The 21,868-nt window shown below is 37.8% G+C and overlaps 1 pseudogene; it reads left to right on the forward strand.

The window, feature by feature from the left end:
- Nucleotides 1-20,112: 20,112 nt before the first annotated feature.
- LOC148575958 (uncharacterized) lies at nucleotides 20,113-21,664 on the forward strand (annotated as a pseudogene).
- Nucleotides 21,665-21,868: the final 204 nt, after the last annotated feature.

The raw sequence follows: 21,868 nt of genomic DNA on the forward strand, positions 1-21,868 counted from the left end.
TTAAAGATCACTCAATATCCAAAGCTCTCCGAAAACTATTATGAAAACTCAAAAGGAAAAAGCTCCCCGAAGAACTTGAATTCTATCCTATTTATACACTTTCTTCAAATGATCTTCAAGCCTTGAGTTGGGCCTTTGCTCTTGGTGGAATTGGGTTGAAAGAGGCCTTGGTTGATTGCTCTTGAAGTTTGGAGAGGAACCAAAGTGAACCAATTGAACCGGGTTGGAGTTTTGCAAAAGTTGGAGTAAAAGTTTGAGCAAAAGTTAGGGGAACTTTTCATATCAGCTACCATAATCTGCTGATACCAACGTTGGTGCCAAAGTTAGGGGTCTAACTTTTGCTCCAACGTTGGCTTTACCTTGTGCACTTATGGCGCCAACGTTAGCCCAAAAGTTAGGGGTCTAACGTTGGCGCAAACTTTCGCTCCCCCTTTGTATTTCCCATGTGCCAACGTTAGCCCAAAAGTTAGGGGTCTAACATTGGCGCAAACTTTTGGTGGTCAGGGGGTATTTTCATGTGCCAACGTTAGCCCAAAAGTTAGGGGTCTAACGTTGGCGCAAACTTTTGGTGCCCAGGGAGTGATTTTTAAGTTCCAACGCTAGCCCAAAAGTTAGGGGTCTAACGTTGGGGCTAACTTTTCACCCAAAAGTTTGTGCAAAAGTTTGAGGCTAACTTTAGGTCCAGCTTTTTGCTTCCTGGTTCAATTTCACTTATTCCATTGTCCTCCCTTTACTCCTAGCCATTCCTTCTTGCTTCAACCTGTCTCCAAGCTTTCTTCACCTATCATAATCAACCAAACACATCAAAGCTATGCTCAAAATCATGAGATATTCATTCTTTCATAATATGTGACAATTATAGTATAAAACCTCATGAAATAGCATGAATTCATACATGGTTGATTAAATCAAAGGAAACATGAAAATCTACCCAATTAGCTTGCTTATGGCTCAAGAAAGTGCATAATTCAATTGAAAACTAAAGAAAAAGACTAGTTAAAATAGGCTAAGATGACTTGTCATCACAACACCAAACTTAAAGCTTGCTTGTCCCCAAGCAAGAAAAGATTTATGCTCAATGGTTCTTTCATTTAAGACGGATTGAACAACTTGTCAGGTCCTGTGAGTGAAGTGATCAAGTGTCAGTGGGGTGAACTCTAAATCATATGCTCATGCAAGGGCTTCAGTGCTCACTAGTCCTTACATATTGGGAGTCGTAGGTCTTAGGATTTTCATCCAAATGGTATCATGGAGATCTCTTTATATGTAATCACCTTGAAGCAGCTTATAGTTTCTGTGCTTTGGCCTCGACTCTAAGTATCATGTCTCAAAGCGGCTCTTTAGATAAGCTTTCAATCAATACTCCTAAACCAGTTGGTTTTAAGGTATTAGGTGTTAAAGCACCCCTAAGGATTTACTTGCTCAAGCCTCTTTCCTTGACACACTTCAACCACAAGCATTTACTAGGATAACAACTCTTTGAGTTTTTGTTTCTTTCTTTCTTTTTCTGCCTAGTAATTGATGCTCAGAGCCTTGGGCCATGTTTTTTTTTTTTTTTGTATTTTCTTTACTTTATTTTTTGTTTTGCTTGCTGCTTCTCGGATCAATTGATTTTTGAGAATCTCCATAATACTTCTTTGAACTTCATGTCCTGCCTATGAGCTCCCATGCAAGTTTTCACAAGCATGCAACCTCAATACAAAATCATACAACTAGAACCACCACTTCTCTCAATCTTTTGCTTGCCTCAAAACTGATTGATTCCTCAATCCTTCTTTTCAAAGAACTTTCATGTGATGTATTTCTTGAAAATTGAGTGCAAATAAGTTTTGAAGATAAGAATGTTGTGAATGATCAAGCATCTTGCTTATTGAATTATAAGGAAAGACTATGCTATGCAGGCAGGTAGGGGTATATATAAAAAAACTATACTATGCAGACAGGCAGAGTAAATAAGGATACAATCCAACTTTCAATTACAGCAATATTTGATGCAAAACAATCACTTAACAATACAACCTGTTGAAGTTTACTTGCTTTCCTTCTTCTCATCATCATCATTGCTGACCTTCATGTTCATCTTTCACCTCTTTGATTGATGATGCTAAACATCTCCAAAAGCTTGTATGATATTCTGCAGTGATATTGAAAGTTGCTTGTTCCCCAAGCACTTGGAAACAATGGTTAATTTTCATGATTTATTTGCGGGCTTTTTGAACTTACTTTGGTGTGGGAACACCAAACTTAGTACCTTGCCAATGGTTAACCATTTGTGATAATTTCTTTTTCTTTTTCAAAAGTGATAGAACTGAAAACTAAGAAAAACAGTAAAATGGCTAACTAGTTCATCCAGTATGCTTGAAGCCTACATTATGCAGAAAGTGAGAATGTGTGTTACAATGGGGTTTTAGTGGACACCAAACTTAGAATCCTTCATTCTTCTTTATATTGTTTTGGTTTGTACACCAAACTTAGCTTCTTGCAATCTAGATAAAACTAATTAACCTTTTTATTGAAATAGATATGAAAAGATAGTTACCTCCGGTTGGGTTGCCTCCCAACAAGCGCTCTTTTATTGTCACTAGCTTGACATCCTCTGTGTTTGCTCAGCTCAAATTCTGAGCTTCCTTCTCCTTGTCCCATTGTCCTTCTAAGTGAGGCTTTGCTTTCTTCTCACTCGTTTCTGTGAGGTTTTTGGCTAATTGTTCCATTTGCTTCCCAATTCCCCCGAGTAAGTTCTCATGGTGTTTATTCATCATCACTTGATGTGTCATCATTCTCTCTACTACGCTCTCTAGATTGGTGATCCTTTGAGAATTCTGTGAGATTGTGTGGTGAGGTTGTTGCAGGTTTGGGAAGTGGTTGTTGTAGTTGAAGTTCCTTGGTTCCTGATGTTGAGGTTCCCTCATTCTTAGATAAGAATGTGGCTTCCATGGTGGGAACTATGCATTCACTGTAGTGGAGTGGAGAAAATCAAGTTGTCTAGCCATTGACTCCAATTGTTGCTGAGTTTGCTGATGTAGCTGTTTGCTTTGATTCATGACTGCCTTCATTCCTTCAAGATTCATTGTATCTTTCTCTGAAGTTGCATTCTGTGGTGTCTCAAAGGAGTGTTGGTTGTTGATTCTCTTGTCATTGAACCTTGCAGTTCCTTGACCAGTTGCTGTTGCTTCGAGTAAGTCATCTGAGAAGTGATCCACCGCTCTTCTCATTTTTGGGGTTAATCCTTCATAGAATGCTTGGAAAGCCACCTTGTCATTTGCTTTCTTGTATCTTTCCCATGCTTTGAGTAATGGTTCTTCCCCTCCTTGCATGAATGGATGTGTTCCCTCTTTCATCTTGATGTTTTGTTGGGATGTAGAGAATTTGGCTAGAAATTTGGCAACCAAACCATCCCAACTAGTGATACTTCCTTAGGGAAGAGTTTCAAGCCATTGTGCTGCCTCATCCTTTAGTGAAAAAGGGAATAGCAAGAGCTTATAGACATCATTATTGACAACATCACAGATCCTCAAAAAAATAGATAGATGCTGTTCAGGATCCTCCAATGGATTTCCACCATAGGAACAATTGTTCTCTATTAGTGTAATGATTTGCGGCTTCATGTTGGCATGTTCTTCTTTCTCAGAAACTTCATTTTCAATGATATCCTTCCCTCTGGCTGCTCTTTTTTCCTGCGACATAAAAATCAACAACGGAACACACAGTGATACTTTTGAAAATTGAGTGTAGTCAGTTGAGACAAATCTTCAAACAGTTAGTGGGTTAGTCAAAAATCAAAGAAAAAGTGCTTGATCTAGATCACCACCTCACTTAATCATTGTCAATCTATTCAATCCCCGGCAACGGCGCCAAAAACTTGATGAGATATTTTGGTGGAAAAATGAATTTCTCCCAAAACACACAAATCTAACCAGCAAGTGCACCGGGTCGCATCAAGTAATAAAAACTCACGGGAGTGAGGTCGATCCCACAGGGATTGAAGGATTGAGCAATTTTAGTTTAGTGGTTGATTTAGTCAAGCGAATCAAATTTTGGTTGGGTGATTTGTGATTTGCAGAATGTAAATTGCATGAAATTAAAGAGAGCAGGAAATTAAATTGCTGAATCTTAAAGAACAAGAAATTAAATGGCAGAAAATTAGAGTTCAAGAAATGTAAATTGCGGAATCTTAAAGTGCAAGAAATGTAAATGGCTCGGAATGTAAAGGGGATTGGGAGTTGGATTTGCAGAAATTAAACAAAGAAAAGTAACTTGCATCAAACAAAAGAGTAAAAGAAGGTTTGGGTTGAATCGGATCTTGAAGCAGTAAAGTAAATGAACATTAAAAGCAAGAGACAAAATGTAAATTGGGAATTCAGATCTCAGGACCCAGAGACTAGAAAACCAAGTCTAGATCTCAATGCCTTCCTAGATCCAACAAGAACAATTGCAAGGGAATTGTAAATTGCAAGGAAAGTAGATGAGAAGCAATTAACAGAAATTAAATTCAATCAAGCAGTAAATAAAGCAGAGAGATCCAAGGATGAGATTGAAACAGAATTTTTTCAATTCTCCAACCCAAGATCCAAGACAATTGTAATTGAAATTGAAAGCAATAAAACTAAGAGGAAGAGAGTGGAATTCTCCTTCCCCGAAACTAAGAAATTAAAGATCACTCAATATCCAAAGCTCTCCGAAAACTATTATGAAAACTCAAAAGGAAAAAGCTCCCCGAAGAACTTGAATTCTATCCTATTTATACACTTTCTTCAAATGATCTTCAAGCCTTGAGTTGGGCCTTTGCTCTTGGTGGAATTGGGTTGAAAGAGGCCTTGGTTGATTGCTCTTGAAGTTTGGAGAGGAACCAAAGTGAACCAATTGAACCGGGTTGGAGTTTTGCAAAAGTTGGAGTAAAAGTTTGAGCAAAAGTTAGGGGTCTAACTTTTGCTCCAACTTTTCATATCAGCTACCATAATCTGCTGGTACCAACGTTGGTGCCAAAGTTAGGGGTCTAACTTTTGCTCCAACGTTGGCTTTACCTTGTGCACTTATGGCGCCAACGTTAGCCCAAAAGTTAGGGGTCTAACGTTGGCGCAAACTTTCGCTCCCCCTTTGTATTTCCCATGTGCCAACGTTAGCCCAAAAGTTAGGGGTCTAACGTTGGCGCAAACTTTTGGTGGTCAGGGGGTATTTTCATGTGCCAATGTTAGCCCAAAAGTTAGGGGTCTAACGTTGGCGCAAACTTTTGGTGCCCAGGGAGTGATTTTTAAGTTCCAACGTTAGCCCAAAAGTTAGGGGTCTAACGTTGGGGCTAACTTTTCACCCAAAAGTTTGTGCAAAAGTTTGAGGCTAACTTTAGGTCCAGCTTTTTGCTTCCTGGTTCAATTTCACTTATTCCATTGTCCTCCCTTTACTCCTAGCCATTCCTTCTTGCTTCAACCTTTCTCCAAGCTTTCTTCACCTATCATAATCAACCAAACACATCAAAGCTATGCTCAAAATCATGAGATATTCATTCTTTCATAATATGTGACAATTATAGTATAAAACCTCATGAAATAGCATGAATTCATACATGGTTGATTAAATCAAAGGAAACATGAAAATCTACCCAATTAGCTTGCTTATGGCTCAAGAAAGTGCATAATTCAATTAAAAACTAAAGAAAAAGACTAGTTAAAATAGGCTAAGATGACTTGTCATCAACAAGCAAACCTCTAAGTTTTGTGTGTTTATCCGTGATCACTAAGCCAATACCCACCAAGATCATGGCTCCTAAGGGAAAACAAACCACCTTAAGAGGCAAGAAAGAGAATATTCCAAAACCACTTTGGAATCAAGGGAAGTTCTTAACTAAAGAACATTCAGACCATTACTACAAAATAATGGGTCTAAGGTCAGTGATCCCGGAAGTTAAATTCGATCTGAAAGAAGACAAATATCCGGAGATCCAAGAGAAAATTCGAAACAGGAGCTGGGAAATCCTAGCTAATCCTGAGACAAAGGTGGGAAGAAACATGGTTCAGGAATTCTACTCTAATATGTGGCAGACAGACAGGCAGAGAATAGCTGGAACCGCATTCTATGAATATCGAACTCTGGTCAGAGGGAAGATTATTCACACCCACCCTGACAAAATAAGGGAGATCTTCAAGCTGCCTCAACTGCAAGATGACCCGGACTCCTTTAATAGGAGAATGATGAGACCAAACAAGAGCTTGGACAAAATTCTAGAGGACATATGCCTCCCTGGAGCCAAATGGACAACCAACACAAAGGGTATCCCAAACCAACTCAAGAGAGGAGATCTCAAACCAGTCGCCAGAGGCTGGCTGGACTTCATTGGGCATTCTATACTGCCCACTAGCAACTGCTCTGAAGTCACCATCAAAAGAGTAGTGATGATTTATTGCATTATTTTGGAAAAAAAAGTGGAAGTTCATCAGCTGATTTCTTGTGAGCTTTACACAATTGTAAACAAGAACTCCAAAGATGCCAAATTGGCTTATCCAAGCTTAATCTCTCTGCTATGTAAAGATGTTGGGGTAAAAATGGGAGTAGATGAGTATATCTCAGTTGAGCAACCAATCACCAAAAAGTCAATGGAAGGACAAGTGCAGGACGACCTCATCAAGAGGAGAGCATAGGAGTTCCTCCTGGAAATTCCTCAATTTGAATACTGGGGGCGCCTAGAAGCATCTATCACCAAGTTACAAGAAGCTATGGATCAACTGAAGGAAGAACAGCAAAATCAAAATAGCATACTCTGCAAACTGCTTAGGGAACAAGAAGAGCAAGGGCATGAACTGAAGGAACTAAAGCGCCAGAAGCTATCTCTTGAAGGACCAAGCACCCCACAGACTAAAGAGGCATCTACCTCCCAAAATAAAGGTTGTTGAGTCCTAACTTTGTGATAACCTTTTATCCATTTTAAAAGTACATGAGTATTAGAATTAGAGTCATTTGTCTTTATATCCTTAATGTCCTTTCTTTTATTACTAATTGTCTGCTTTTTATGCCTATTTTATATTATTTCTATCAAATAATAAATAAAGATTAGAGTCTATGCCTTAAAGTTATGAATGTCCTATGAATCCATCACCTTTCTTAAATGAAAAATGTTTTAATTACAAAAGAACAAGAAGTACATGATTTCAAATTCATCCTTGAAATTAGTTTAATTATTTTGATATGGTGACAATACTTTTTGTTCTCTGAATGAATGCTTGAACAGTGCATATGTCTTTTGAATTTGTTTCTTATGAATGTTAAAATTGTTGGCTCTTGAAGAATAATGAAAAAGGAAAAATGTTATTTGATAATCTGAAAAATCATAAAATTGATTCTTGAAGCAAGAAAAAGCAGTGAATAAACAAGGCTTGCAAAAAAAATAGAAAGAAAAAGCAAAAGCAAGCAGAAAAAGCCAATAGCCCTTAAAACCAAAAGGCAAGGGTAATAAAAAGGATCCAAGGCTTTGAGCATCAGTGGATAGGAGGGCCCAAAGGAATAAAGTTCTGGCCTAAGCGGCTAAACCAAGCTGTCCCTAACCATGTGCTTGTGGCGTGAAGGTGTCAAGTTAAAAGCTTGAGACTGAGCGGTTAAAGTCGAGGTCCAAAGCAAAAATAGAGTGTGCTTAAGAACCCTGGACACCTCTAATTGGGGACTTTAGCAAAGCTGAGTCACAATCTAAAAAGGTTCACCAAATTATGTGTCTGTGGCATTTATGTATCCGGTGGTAATACTGGAAAACAAAGTGCTTAGGGCCACGGCCAAGACTCATAAAGTAGCTGTGTTCAAGAATCAACATACTGAACTAGGAAAATCAATAACACTATCTGAATTTTGAGTTCCTATAGATGCCAATTATTCTGAACTTCAAGGGATAAAGTGAGATGCCAAAACTGTTCAGAGGCAAAAAGCTACTAGTCCCGCTCATTTAATTGGAGCTAAGTTTCATTGATATTTGGAGTTTATGGTATATTCTCTTCTTTTTATCCTATTTGATTTTCAGTTGGTTGGGGACAAGCAACAATTTAAGTTTGGTGTTGTGATGAGCGGATAATTTATATGCTTTTTGGCATTGCTTTTAGGTAGTTTTTAGTATGATTTAGTTAAGTTTTACTATATTCTTATTAGTTTTTATTCAAAATTCACATTTCTAGACTTTACTATGAGTTTGTGTGTTTTTCTATAATTTCAGGTATTTTCTGGCTGAAATTGAGGGACCTGAGCAAAATCTGATTCAGAGGCTGAAAAAGGACTACAGATGCTGTTAGATTCTGACCTCCCTGCACTCGAGATGGATTTTCTGGAGCTACAAAAACCCAAATGGCACGCTCTCAATTGCGTTGGAAAGTAGACATCTAGAGCTTTCCAGCAATATTTAATAGTCTATACTTTTCTCGAAGATAAATGACGTAAACTGGCGTTCAACGCCAGTTCCATGTTGCATTCTGGCGTTAAACGCCAGAAACAGGTTACAAGTTGGAGTAACGCCCAAAACAGGCTACAACCTGGCGTTTAACTCCAGAAACAGCCTAGGCATGTGTAAAGCTCAAGTCTCAGCCCCAGCACATACCAAGTGGGCCCCGGAAGTGGATTTCTGCACTATCTATCGTAGTTCACTCATTTCTGTAAACCTAGGTTACTAGTTTAGTATTTAAATAACTTTTAGAGATTTATTATGAACCTCATGACATTTTTGCACATTTCATATTGTATTTCTGACAGCATGAGTCTCTAAACCCCATGATTGGGGGTGAGGAGTTCTGCTGTGTTTCGATGAATTAATGCAATTACTTCTGTTTTCTATTCAATCATGCTTGTCTTTCTTCTAAGATACTCGCTTGTACTTAACCGTGATGAATGTGATGATCCGTGACACTCATCATCATTCTCAACCTATGAACGTGTGCCTGACAACCACTTCCGTTCTACCTTAGATTGAGTGTGTATCTCTTAGCCTCTTGGTTCATGATCAGAGTCTTTGTGGTATAGGCTAGGATTATTGGCGGCCATTCCTGAGATCCGAAAAGTCTAAACCTTGTCTGTGGTATTCCGAGTAGGATCTGGGATGGCATAACTGTGACGAGCTTCAAACTCACGAGTGCTGGGCGTAGTGACAGATGCAAAAGGATCAATGGATCCTATTCCAACATAAGTGAGAACCGACAGATGATTAGCCGTGCGGTGACAGCGCATTTGGACCATTTTCATTGAGAGGACGGATGGTAGCCATTGACAACGGTGATCCACCAACATACAGCTTGCCATGGAAGGAGACCTGCGTGTGTGAAGAAGAAGACAGTAGGAAAGCAGAGATTCGAAAGACAAAGCATCTCCAAATCCTCAATCTGTTCTCCATTATTGCATAACAAGTATTATTTATTTTATGCTATTTGCTCTTCATAAATATAATCACTCTTATCATTGATTTTCTGACTAAGAATTACAAAATAGCCATAGCTTGCTTCAAGCCGACAATCTTCGTGGGATCGACCCTTACTCACGTAAGGTATTACTTGGACGACCCAATGCACTTGCTGGTTAGTGGTACGAGTTGTGAGAAGTGTGATTTACGATTCGTGCACCAAGTACCACTCAACGCAGAGGTCAGAAAGCAATATCATCGATTAAGGTTAGAAACAATTAATTGGCTTGATTTGGATGTTCATCTTTTAACATGGGTTTTTTCCCTAAATAAACTTAAAACAGTGGAAAAAAAGGGTTTTACTTCCCTTTTCTAATTCACAAAATCCTAAAAATAAAAATAAAAACCAACCAAGCCCTTTAGTATGTAGATAACATCATCTCACTTTCTAATTTATTTAAATTATTAGTGATGACTTGATGTGGAAAAAAGTGAAATGAAAGCCAGATTTCAAGAATTTAGGACTAAGTTGAAAAAAAATAACAAAATTAAACGATTACAAGTACTTAAGTAAAAGCTCTACACTCCTGTGATTTACTCTTAAAAGAACAGGACATATCTATAAATAATATTTAAAAAGGCGAAAGAGATTATTCATTATTTTTTCAATTTTTTTATGTTAAAATCCTCTTTGACGTAGAAGTTGCATCTTGTAGAAGAAAATCCCCACACGTGGAGACTTTAAACTACAGCAAGGATGTCCATGGCTATACGAATCCTATGATTTGGTGAACATGTATGGTGATGAGATTCTTACGGTACTATTCCCTTCTTTCCCTCATATCCTGATGCACTAAGTACTCTGTGTCTCTGTTTCAAATACTTATACATGTTTTCCCCTAAATGCCACCTACTTATACATGGTTTTCATGGGGAGTGAGTTGGCTATTGTTGCCTATATCTTTGGAATTGATTATGACTCCAAGTAGGTCACTTCTACTGATTTTGAAGATTTGGAATCAAACGCTTATTTCATAATATATAACCTGCGATTTTGTTGTCAATAGAGAGATTCTTGTGCCTAATGAACATTGTTGTGGAAGCCGGGAAGCATTGATGACCCTTTGTCCAAAAAATTGGGTTGGAGATAACGTACGTCATGAAGTAATTCATGTGATATACCTTTTTTACTCTGTTGAATTTGATTGATGACTGACAATTTCTGGCTCGTAACTGTAGGTTTTGAATTTGGTGGCATTAATGCTTATAAAATGTGCAGTAGTTACAGTGGAAGGCAACAAATGGTTCCTCCCAACCACTTTTGCTGTAAGTTTCAAATGGCATAAATAATTTAGCTTTTGATTATGGCCATTATTTATTTATTATCCCAAAATAGTTTAAGTTAAGCTTTGATTTCATATTACTCTTGTTATTGTTAATATCTTGTAGCAAATAGCACTCCAACAATGAGATATTTCTATTGGGACAATGGAATATATCAAAATAAACTTTATAGGCAAGGTTGAAGACCTCTATAAGGTAATAGACTACCTTGATGAGTTATTTCAACTGTGATAAAAAAAATAATTAACTATTTTTATCCTTGTAACTAATAAATGATTTAACCTAATGACACAGGAATACGTACCTATTAATGTTAAAGATCATTAGTTCCTAGTAGTTGTGGAAAAAAGTATAGGGTTGATTACATATCTAGACTCTCTAAAGTGCTCAAAACAAAGGCATGAGAAGATGAAGGCAATAGATGATGTGGTGTATTCAATAGACTTTTAACCTTCAAAAACATCTTTGTTTTGATTATGAAACCAATCCCATGTCAAATTGTGTTTACGGTTATTTTCAAATTTCTTTCTTAGAGAATCTACTATTGGACGATTGGTTTTACCAATCGGATAATACTGAAAGGCCGATGGTTTCAAAGTTCAAATTTCATGAGCCAGATGTACCACAACAAGATGCTCAATCGTAAGTATCATAAATCAATTACTTAACCCATGATATAATTTAGGATTATACAAACCATGTAAGTTAAATGCTTCAATTTAATTCTTTGATGGAGGAGACATTAATTTGTTGTCAAAAATAATGAAACTCTTGTTTTTGAAGTAATGACTATGGTGTGTGGGTTGCGCAATGACAGACACTCTGTCATCTATGGCGGCATGATGCCATACCAGTATGATCACCTGCTCTAATTTGCATTATATACTACAATTTTTTTGTTATAACATCTATCTCAATTTGACGATGGTGGTATACGTCTTAAATATTAGGTGGTCAATGAATACAACAGAGTAAGGATGGTCATAGACTTGGTATATGGACCTCACAATCCAAGAAGAGAAGACATTCAAAGATTTGCTATTGAAAATTGGAATAAGAAGATGCCCAAGAATGTCACTCAGGTTTAGGGTGTAATCTTTCAGAGTCCACGTTAAAAACTATATAATTTCTAAAATTGTGGAAATGTAATTGTGTTTATTCTTTACTATGGATGAATGAGAGAATTTTTATGCCAAGAAAAACCCAAAAGTAATGATGACGTGATTAGTATATCTAAATCTAAGTGGGTTCCTCATTGTAATAATTCTGGTCTCAGGCATCAATGGTTTGTGTCTTTCAAAATTACCTTTACACTTAAGATGGTTCAAATAAAAACTAGTTCAAATACTCCTTATAAATACTTGATATATCCCACCAGCTTGCCTAGCCATAAATCCCATAATTTGAGATGTTGGCACACCATACATATGCATGATGTTAGCTTGCTCCTTGTTTGCATCAGTTAATTGCTGATGGTTTGAAATTAGGTGAACCATGCATTGTGGTACTAAATTATGGTTATGTTCACGAACAAATTCTTAACCCTCCAAACAGTTACACTTTTATCAAAGTACAAACACTTTCGTGTCTCAGCCCTTTGTTCCCTTTTTTTTTGTGAAACATTGTCATAGTATTTCTTCTCTCTCAATCCGGCCTTATTACAAAAGAACCTTCGCCTTGAGTAACAACCATCTTTGGTTTTCACAAAATTGCCTTTTTGAACTCCAAAGCCAACACATTTGGCATATCTTACATACATATCATATGCTACCTCAGAGGTTGGAAATATATTATTGATAATATCTTCAGCTGTAACAATTCCACATTGCTTGCAGCCATCAGATTGACATTTTTTCGTTCTCATCTCTTGGTCCAAGCTACAATCATCGTTATTAGCTGCCCACCTCTATAGTTTCCACCTCCATCTAAAAATTACATAAATAAAGTATCAATGTGCAATTTAATAACAAGATAAATATGCATATAATATTACATTTTACTCAATTCACTCAATTAAGACCTAGCCTAATAAATTAGAGGGGACAATCATTCCCTTTTAGAATAATGATAAAAAATATATAAATTGTAATTATATCGTAATAAGTTATATTACAGGGGTTATTATTGAATATGCATAACTTTAAAGCGGGTAAAGATTTTACAAATTTTTGGAGGAGTATTTATTCTCATTTCCAAAAGTCATGAAACATTATCCTTAAAATCATATTGTGGTAAGGAATTTGTCAACGAATTTTGTTAATTTAAAGAATTTATTTGTGATGTTTTATTATCGCTCACCTCTAATATAAAAGATAACATTCTAGAGTACACAAAAACAAAATTTAATCCTTCTATGTTTGGCTAAAATTAGGCTCAATACCAATCAAGTAATCACCACAAATCCTGAACAAGCAAATAGTTTGCAAATTAACGTTTATATCAATAATAAAAGTTCAGTAACATAAATTGCTATTATCAATTAAAAAAAATAACCTAACAATTAACAATTATAATTACAAATCATAAATTACCAATTATCAACTAAACCAAGAACATAACAATTATAACAGAAAACTATTAAAAATATAGAGGTCCATTACTTCATTATTGTTGGAAGGGAGTGAATAAAAGAGTATAGTACTAGTGATTCGTGAATGCTTACCTGATGAAAGAGGCAGCAACAGCTGTCGAGGAGAACCACATCATTGAGGGCATAGTGCTAGTGGTGATAAGATTTAAACAGTCGTTATACCTCCTGTAAGAGAGAACCATAGGAGATTTAATGGTGGACGGGACACGGATTAGTGAAATACTGGGCTCCTTCAAAATCACCACTGGACTCACCTCTTGCTGCAGAAACACGACCTACTACATCTTCTAAAAAATTCTTACAAGAAATTCCAACAAATTTTTACCCTTTCCTTCTGAAATCGTTAATCCTTGATAGCTCAAAGGAGGGAGGTAGGGTGGAATTGAGGATTTTGAAAATTAATGGCTCAGAAAAGGGAGTGCGAGATTAAGAGTTTTAGAAATTGATGGTTCAGAGAGAGGGCGGGAATGGAGTATACCAGCTCATAATTAAAAAACAAAACAAGTGTATTAACCGTGCCATGCACGTGATAAGATTGAAATTATAATTTTAAGTTGTTTTGTTAAAATTAATTTGAATTATAATAATTTGATTAATAAAAAAGTAACATGTTATGCATTGTTTATTTTTTCTTAATCTAGTGTTAAATGTATCAACTCTAAAATAGTTATTAATCGGTTTTAGTAATTTATTTTCTTCAATAAATCAGACATATATACTCAATGTGACCATAAATAACCTAGTAATACTTAGACCCACCAACAAATTCTTTTATGTTATTTTACTGTCAGGTAAGAACATGTCAAAATTAGCTCAAAATGAACAAATTATGAGAGAATTCTAATGTACAAAGTTCTCTAATAAATAATAAATATTTAAACCCACTAAAAAATAACTTAACACTCTCCTTTGATGCCTACAAAAGATATACCTGAAACAATATTATATCAATGTTAGTTTGATTAACGTAATTTTAAAATAGTTTATCAAAGGAATAAAATAATACAATTTTTTTTATGATAATTTTAATATTCTCAAGCTATAAATGTAGAATAAGAATGTATTACCCATTAACACCTAGAATTTGACAATTTTTTTAACTGATAGTAATAAATTTTAATAAATTTGATTAAGAGAATTAGAAATTACCTTTTTATTATAGGCTTTCAAAAACTTCTCTATATACCACATTTATCGTGCAGTTATCTTCGAAGTGTCTGTGATCTTGCAACAGTACTCGCAGACCATCTTTACTCTTTACTCTTGATAATACAACATACAATTGACCATGGGTGGAAACTGGCCTTGGAAGGTATATTCCAACTTTTGATAAAGTTTGTCCCTGAGACTTATTTATTATCATTGCAAATGACATAATAATTAGAAATTGTCTTTTTTGAAACCTGGTCAATAATGTTTTGTTATTTGGAATTAGATTCAGTCTTGGGATAAGAACAATAATTCTAGCTTTGTTACCGGTTAAAGTCTTGCATTCTATCACATGGTTTCCCATTCTTCTAACTTGCATTCTCGTTCCATTGCACAAACCATTAGTTTGGTCTATATTTTGCAGCAAAATAACAGGAGCGCCAACCTTTACGATCAACTTGTCTGGTGGTAGACTTGAACAAAACTTTCTTTTCCGGTCAAGAGTCCAATAACATCTAATTGAAAAAAAAACTGAATTAAAAACATCAAATTAAGGACAAATAAATGAATAACATAGTAAGTTAGCCATGGCCGCCATGAACTCGGCATGGTTTTCAGCTGGTTGCTCATTCCTACTTTCCTGTCTACGCGTTCGTCTTCGCCCGCGAGTGGCCATGTAGGGTTTCCTGTCTACACCAAACAATCGATATCAAGGTGATCAGTCTCAATATCAAAAGTCTAGTGCTTCAATTATCCTAGACAGGCACTCACAAACAAGCATGATATGCATATATCAAGAAGATAACCTAATAGCATCAACGAAAAAAGACACACAGAGTATGAAATGAAGCATAATCGGTCCATCCCTCAGGCTCACGAGGACGAACCGCTCTGATACCACTAAATGTAACACCCTAATTACTTCTAAAGCTCATACGTATAATATATAGAAGAAATATTATAATCTAGAAGCCCGATGAAGGATATAGCTCAAAAATAGGATTTCAAAAGCACAAAACGTACTAACAAAGCTACTATCTTATAGCATAAGAAACAGAAGTGATATAAACAAGGTAATAGTATAATAGTGAAATATCATAAGAAACTAGCCACGACTCGCGGAGTTTAAGCCGGCTAGCCATATACAAACCATACAGAAACCTGACAATTTAAAAATAGCTTATACAAGTTTTTCTCTCATAATACAAGCCTCTAGGCCAAACAAAATATAAAAGAGAGAGTTGTATAAACAAGATAAACCCAAAAGACTCCAAAAGAATCCAGGATCCTCCGCTTCTGTCACCATCCAAAGCAACTCACCGAGGTGGGTTGCGACCTGCATCTGAAAAACACAACAAAGATATGGTATGAAAACCGGAGGTTCTCAGTATGGTAACAATGCCCAGTGATGTAGGATATAAGACCCTGGGACACCAAAGGAAATCCTAAGCTCCATATCCCTCACAAGATTCAAACTTAAGCATTCTAAAACAAATAAGCATAATATAAACCTTATCATAATTAAACCAGGTAATCTATCTTAAGGGATTTCTATTCTAACCAAACACCGCTGTCCCATAGCCTTCACCAACCTATCCTCCATGCGATCCCTTCGCCACCGCCTTCTGAACCTCCTCAATCCCAGTAGAAAGCACAGTTAATAACAATGCAAGTAATTCACAAGTAAAAGCATACAAGGCAAGTAGATCAAGTAAGCAAATAGACATGTTATTCAATTAGGGATACAATTACAAGTCGGCAAAGCAAACAAACAGATAGGAAATGCATATGATGAATGCCTACCCTACTGGCTGTGATATCACATTGTCGGTTCAACTGCCAACCCAACACATCTCCATGGAGACGTCGCCCTTCAGATTTCTCATATAGGAACCCCCGAGATATAGTGCCCGGACCACTGTCCAGGTACCGACGCCTGCACGCCTATATATCCGAAGGGATGCGAGCGGGATACTCTTGCCTCAGACCTCACATCTCAACGTAAGCGGGATTAACCACCGTCCTTACGCCGCCGCCGCTACCACAACAGGCGGGATTAACCACCTTCCCTTTCGGGCGCATAGCGTCTCATAATCTCAGTAAAAACATTATTTCAGTGGTTTTCAGAAAATATTTTCAATATACATGGATCCATCATCTCATTCAGAGTCCGTGACTCTTCTCAACCACTGTCCATTCATAACTCAGTTTCCACTTATCAAAGTTCATCATTTCTCATCTCATATATCCATCATCCTTCACCTAACATCAAACCGTTCTCAGCACGGCAGAAACCTAGGCCTCCGTTTTCTAATTTATCATAAAATCATGTACTAGAACCCTTAAGTTATATCTCATGTTCTAATACTCAAATCTAGGCCCAAAAGTCTTAAAATGGTGTTATAGAAGCTTACAAACTTGTTGGAAGGTAGAATAGTTGAAAAACAAGAAAAATTTGAGAAACAGGACGTGTGCGGCCGCACAGGGGTGTGTGCGTGCGCACGCCCAGAAAATTTTAAAATGTGTCCGTATGCACAGGGGTGTGCGTACGCACAGGTGGCAAAACTTACAAAATCTATTCACTCGCACAACCTGTGCCAGTGCCCCAACAGACTGGCCTTCCCAACGTGTGCGTCCGCATAGACTTGTGCGTCCGCACAGGTTGAAATTTTTCCTTAGATATGTGCGCGCACAAGCTGTGCTAGCGCTGCAAACAGAACGCACTTCCCTACCTGTGCGTGCGCACAAGTGTATGCGTCCACACAGGTCAAAATTTTTGCAGGGTGTACGTCTGCACAAGGGTGTGCGCCCGCACATATCAGTAATCATGAAATTCTGCAACTTTGCAGAATTTCAGATTTTTAACACCAACTTTGAATGATCATAACTTCCTCTACAAATTTCTAAATTTCACAAACTTTATATCGATTTAAAGGGTTTTCAAAGATCTTTAATTCTAAATAAATTTCAATCAATTTCAAAAACTGAGAAAAAAGTTATGATCGAACAAAGTTTACCAAAAATCCCATTTTACCAAAAGTCACAATTTACCAAATTTTTACAATTCTCAAACCACCTCCAATCAAAACAACATCAACCTCCCATTTACAGCACAACTACCCTCTTGGGTCAAAATTCACCACTTACCACATATTTTCATCACATTTCACCATTCTCCAACCATCAATACCAATCATGCAATATCACAATAAATCTCCATTCAACTCTTCAAACTACATAAACATATCAATAACATTAATTTCACATATATCTTAACACTAGCAATCATCATACCTTCACCTCAATAATCATCACACCATCATAAATCATCATACATTAACATTTCAAACAACACATCAACCATTATAATTCAAACTTATCCTATGGGTCACTAGCCTAGGTGTCCATGAATAGTACATACTACATAGAGAAAACTGAAACTATACCTTGGCCGATTCCCTTTATGCACCAAAAATCCAAACGAGTACAAGCTATGGTTTCCAACACAATCCAAGCTTTCAATTCCACTCCAATAAGCACAATTAGGTTCCAAAAGCTCCCAAAGCCACAATAATCAAACTATATGCATACAATTCACCTCAAATCAACCTAGGATTCCAATTATACATAAATTCACAAGGGTTTAATGGCTTTTAACTCTTCCCACAGATTTGGATGTCAAAACCCAAGGCTAAGCAAGGGTTTAGGAAAAACCTAAATATCCAAAATCACAAAAACTCATTTAACCCCAAAGCCCTAGGAACCAAAATTTTGGAGAGAAGAATAGAAGGGATTTCATGGTTACCTCCCCCGTTTCTTGTATGGGTTTTGTAGAGCTCTTCACGAGGAACGCGTAACCGCAAACGGTGCGGCAATCGGAGCTCTCTAGCTCAAGATATGAGCTTTGGAAGATTGAGATGAATAGTGTTTTCTCTTCTCCACTTCCTCTTTTCTTATTTCTGATGTATGTGTGTTATGAGTGTTTTGTGGTGAGGTGGTTCACTTAATGAACCCTTTTATATGTTGGGCTTGGGCCCAACTTGGGCCCGGTCCAACCCATTAGCGTTTTTAGCCCGTTTGGCCCAACTTCGGGCCAAACCTCTAAAATTAACGTCTGGTTTTCCATTTTTAATGTTTTTCTAAGGTTTTTCCGGTTTTCACTTTTTCTCATGCGGTACCGGGCAGACTTGAACCGGTTCAACTGTTGGTTCGCAGTTTTTTACGATTTTTTGCAGAAAGCACATTTTCTGACTCAGAAAAACCCACTGAGTCCAAAAATCACCTTTTAATCTTCAATTTCTCACTCTAACTTTTCAGAATCTAATTTGGGCAATATTAATTACTTAACTAACCAGTTGATTAGTTGCGGTTCTTACACCATAATTGGCCTTGTATTTGGTGGTGGTTTTGGTGATTAGGGCAGTTTTAAACCGCCATTATCACACAATATAAAATGAAAAAATTACAATAACCCTAGCTCGTTGAAACAGATATACGATGATGGCTCGCTCTCCCTTCTATCTCTGATCTCCCTCGTCTCGTCTCCGAATAGCTACCGTCGCTTTCACCCTCCGCCGCCGCTTCCTCTTCAATGGAATCAAAGGTTCCAAGCCACACACACCTTAGATCTCAGATCTCAAAGTTGTTTCCCCATAGTCTTCTTTCGGATCTTAGATCTCATTTTCTCGCATCTGCTGTTGACGCTGCTCGCAAAGCCGGCGAGGTTATTTGAATAAAAACTAATCTCAGATCTTTTTTCACATTTCAAATCTCAAAACGCCACAGCCTCATTGCCATTGGTTTGCTACACTACTCTGCCAAATGCTCATTCACGCCGCTAAGCTCGTTGTCGCCATTTACGGCTCCTTCTCACCGCTGCTACTCAGCTCCTCTCCTTCCACAGCGTTGCCGCCACCTCCACCTCCTCTATTGCATGTAATTAAATTTTATGTATTAGGGTTTTTAAATTAGGGATTAATTTGTTCAATAATTTGCTTGCAAGAACATTATTATACAATTATAATGATGAGAAGAAACAGATATAGTTTCGCTTGCACATTATATTTAGTTGAGTAAACTACCATTTGTACCCATGAAAGTTGAGAACGCTGACAAATCTACCCACGAGAGAAGAAAACTACCAAATGTAACCATCAATCCTGAGATCTGTGGGATGAAACTAACCAATCCATATTCCGGCGTTGACTCCGTTAGTAACACTCCCTACGTGGCACTTCACGGCGTGACATGGCTTGGGGTCTTCACATGTGGATATTATAATTACAATTATCTAAAAACATAATTGGATTTTGAATTTTTTTAAAAAAAAAGGGAAATTAGAAATGAACAATTATAAAGGTTTTCCATGTTTGCGCATTTCAGAAAACAGAGGGTAGAGCCCTAGGAAGAAACTATTCATCTTCTACACTCAAAGAAAACCTCCCGTGCCGACGATAATCTCCGTATTGAAGAGAGGGTGCTTGTTGGTGTGGATCGTTTTAGCGGGTGGAGTTGCATGGTGTCATCCATAGGTAAGTAGTAACCTTTGATCTGTATGTGATGGTTTTCTGGATTTTCGGTGCATGGTTGTGGAAACGGGGTTTTCATTAGGGTGTGTTTATACTTGCTATGATTTGGTTGTGAATTGGTTTTATTTTCTGTATATGTCTGTTTACAGATGGCAACTATCCACATTACGTTAATCATTAGTCACAGAGGAAAATTTGAAAAGGGTGATGATGGCAAACTGGCATACGTTGGGGTGAGAAAACAGAGATTGAACGAGTGAATGTCGATACCCTAAATAGGTTCTTCATGATGTAAGGGTACACTGATGTAAGCGAGCTTTACTGGCTTGAACCTGGGAAGGAGTTGGATGGTGGGTTGAGGTTGCTTAGACTTGACATGGATGTGGTGACTATGTACGAAGCAGCCATTGCTAATGGGAGGAGAGTTGAGGTGTTCACTGAGCATCCAGTTAACCTTCCTGAGTTCGCAGAAGAAAACAATGAACCTGAACCAGGTCTTGAGATTTAAATGTTACTAAGACCCCAGTCAAGCACAGAACCAAACTGTGTGTTAGGAGACCTCCAACCCCAAAGAAGAAGGGAAAGAGAGTGGTGAAATTCAGTGAGACTGAAGGCGGTATGCCTGGACCGGATTCCCAAATAGAGGATGATGCGGTGGACAAAGATGTCCATCCTACCACAATAAACACACAACAACCAGAAGTAGGCAGTGATCAACCAAATGTACCCACACATTCACCAAAAGTAACCTTCGAAGAGCCACCAAGGATCATTCAGACCCCAAATGCACCCACCGAACCCAATTTGCCTCCATATGAACCGTTGGAGAAGACTCCTCCACACCCTCAACCACCACATGTGCCAGTTGGAAGTGAAGAAACTGGACACCAAAATCCAGTTTCTACAGAGTCAGTGGCTCTCACAGTTGATATAGGGCCTGTGAAATCTGATGAGGTTTTCACATAATACATCCCACAACCTTGCAACAAACAAGAGTCTCAGGAGCAGAGCATTAAAAATGAGAATGAAACACCCTGTGAAGGAAGTCAACCTAGCAGTTCACAGCCCGAACCAGATATAAACCCAGATGTGGGTGGTGGTAGTCCAAAGAAGCAGAAGAGACGATCAACAGTCAGGCCTCCTCCATCAGGGCAAACCTTCATACCTAACCAGGATCCAAACAAGCATCCTTCAATCTTTATACCTGTTGAGGGTGAAGATATGTCTGAGGCAAGTGCAGGGATGCATTGTTACGAGTCTAAAGAGTTGAATTCTGTTGCAAGTGATGATGAAGACAGTCAGCAGGCAGCATTTCCTCAAGCTAGTCCAGATGCTTTAGTAAAGGAAGTAAGGTTGGAGCTTGGCATGGAGTTTGAAAATCTGGACCATTTCAAGAAGGCAGTTAGGAAGTTCGACATCAACATAGGGCGAAGCATATTCTTTCCAAGAGTGGATTCAACTAGGTGCAAGGCCGTATGTTATGACGAGGATTGCCCATGGCAGATATATTATGCAAAACGGTCGTTTCCATTAAGCTTCCAGGTGAAGACGTTTGTCAACGAACATACCTGCAGCAGAGTTAATAAGAACAAATCTGCAGATGGAAAATGGGTTGTAGAGGAGCTTGAGGACAAGATCCGTGTCCATCCAGACATGACTCAAAGGCAGGCACAGGATTTTTCAAGAAGGAGTTTGATGTGATTGTGAATGAGAGGAAGATATACCGGAAAATGGTGAAGGCGAAAGAACTAATAGAAGGGTCAGAGATACAGAATTGAAGATGGCAATGTGGAGCTGTGCCAAGACCACAACCTCCCAAGAGTTCAATGTGGAGGTGTGCCAAGGATCATTCCTACCCCAAATCTACATAGGGCCCCCAGAAAGTATAGCCCCATCACCTGCAAG

This window comes from Arachis ipaensis, chromosome B1, assembly GCF_059453495.1.
Source record: "Arachis ipaensis isolate K30076 ecotype BB chromosome B1, ASM5945349v1, whole genome shotgun sequence".
In the NCBI taxonomy this organism is placed as follows: domain Eukaryota; kingdom Viridiplantae; phylum Streptophyta; class Magnoliopsida; order Fabales; family Fabaceae; genus Arachis; species Arachis ipaensis.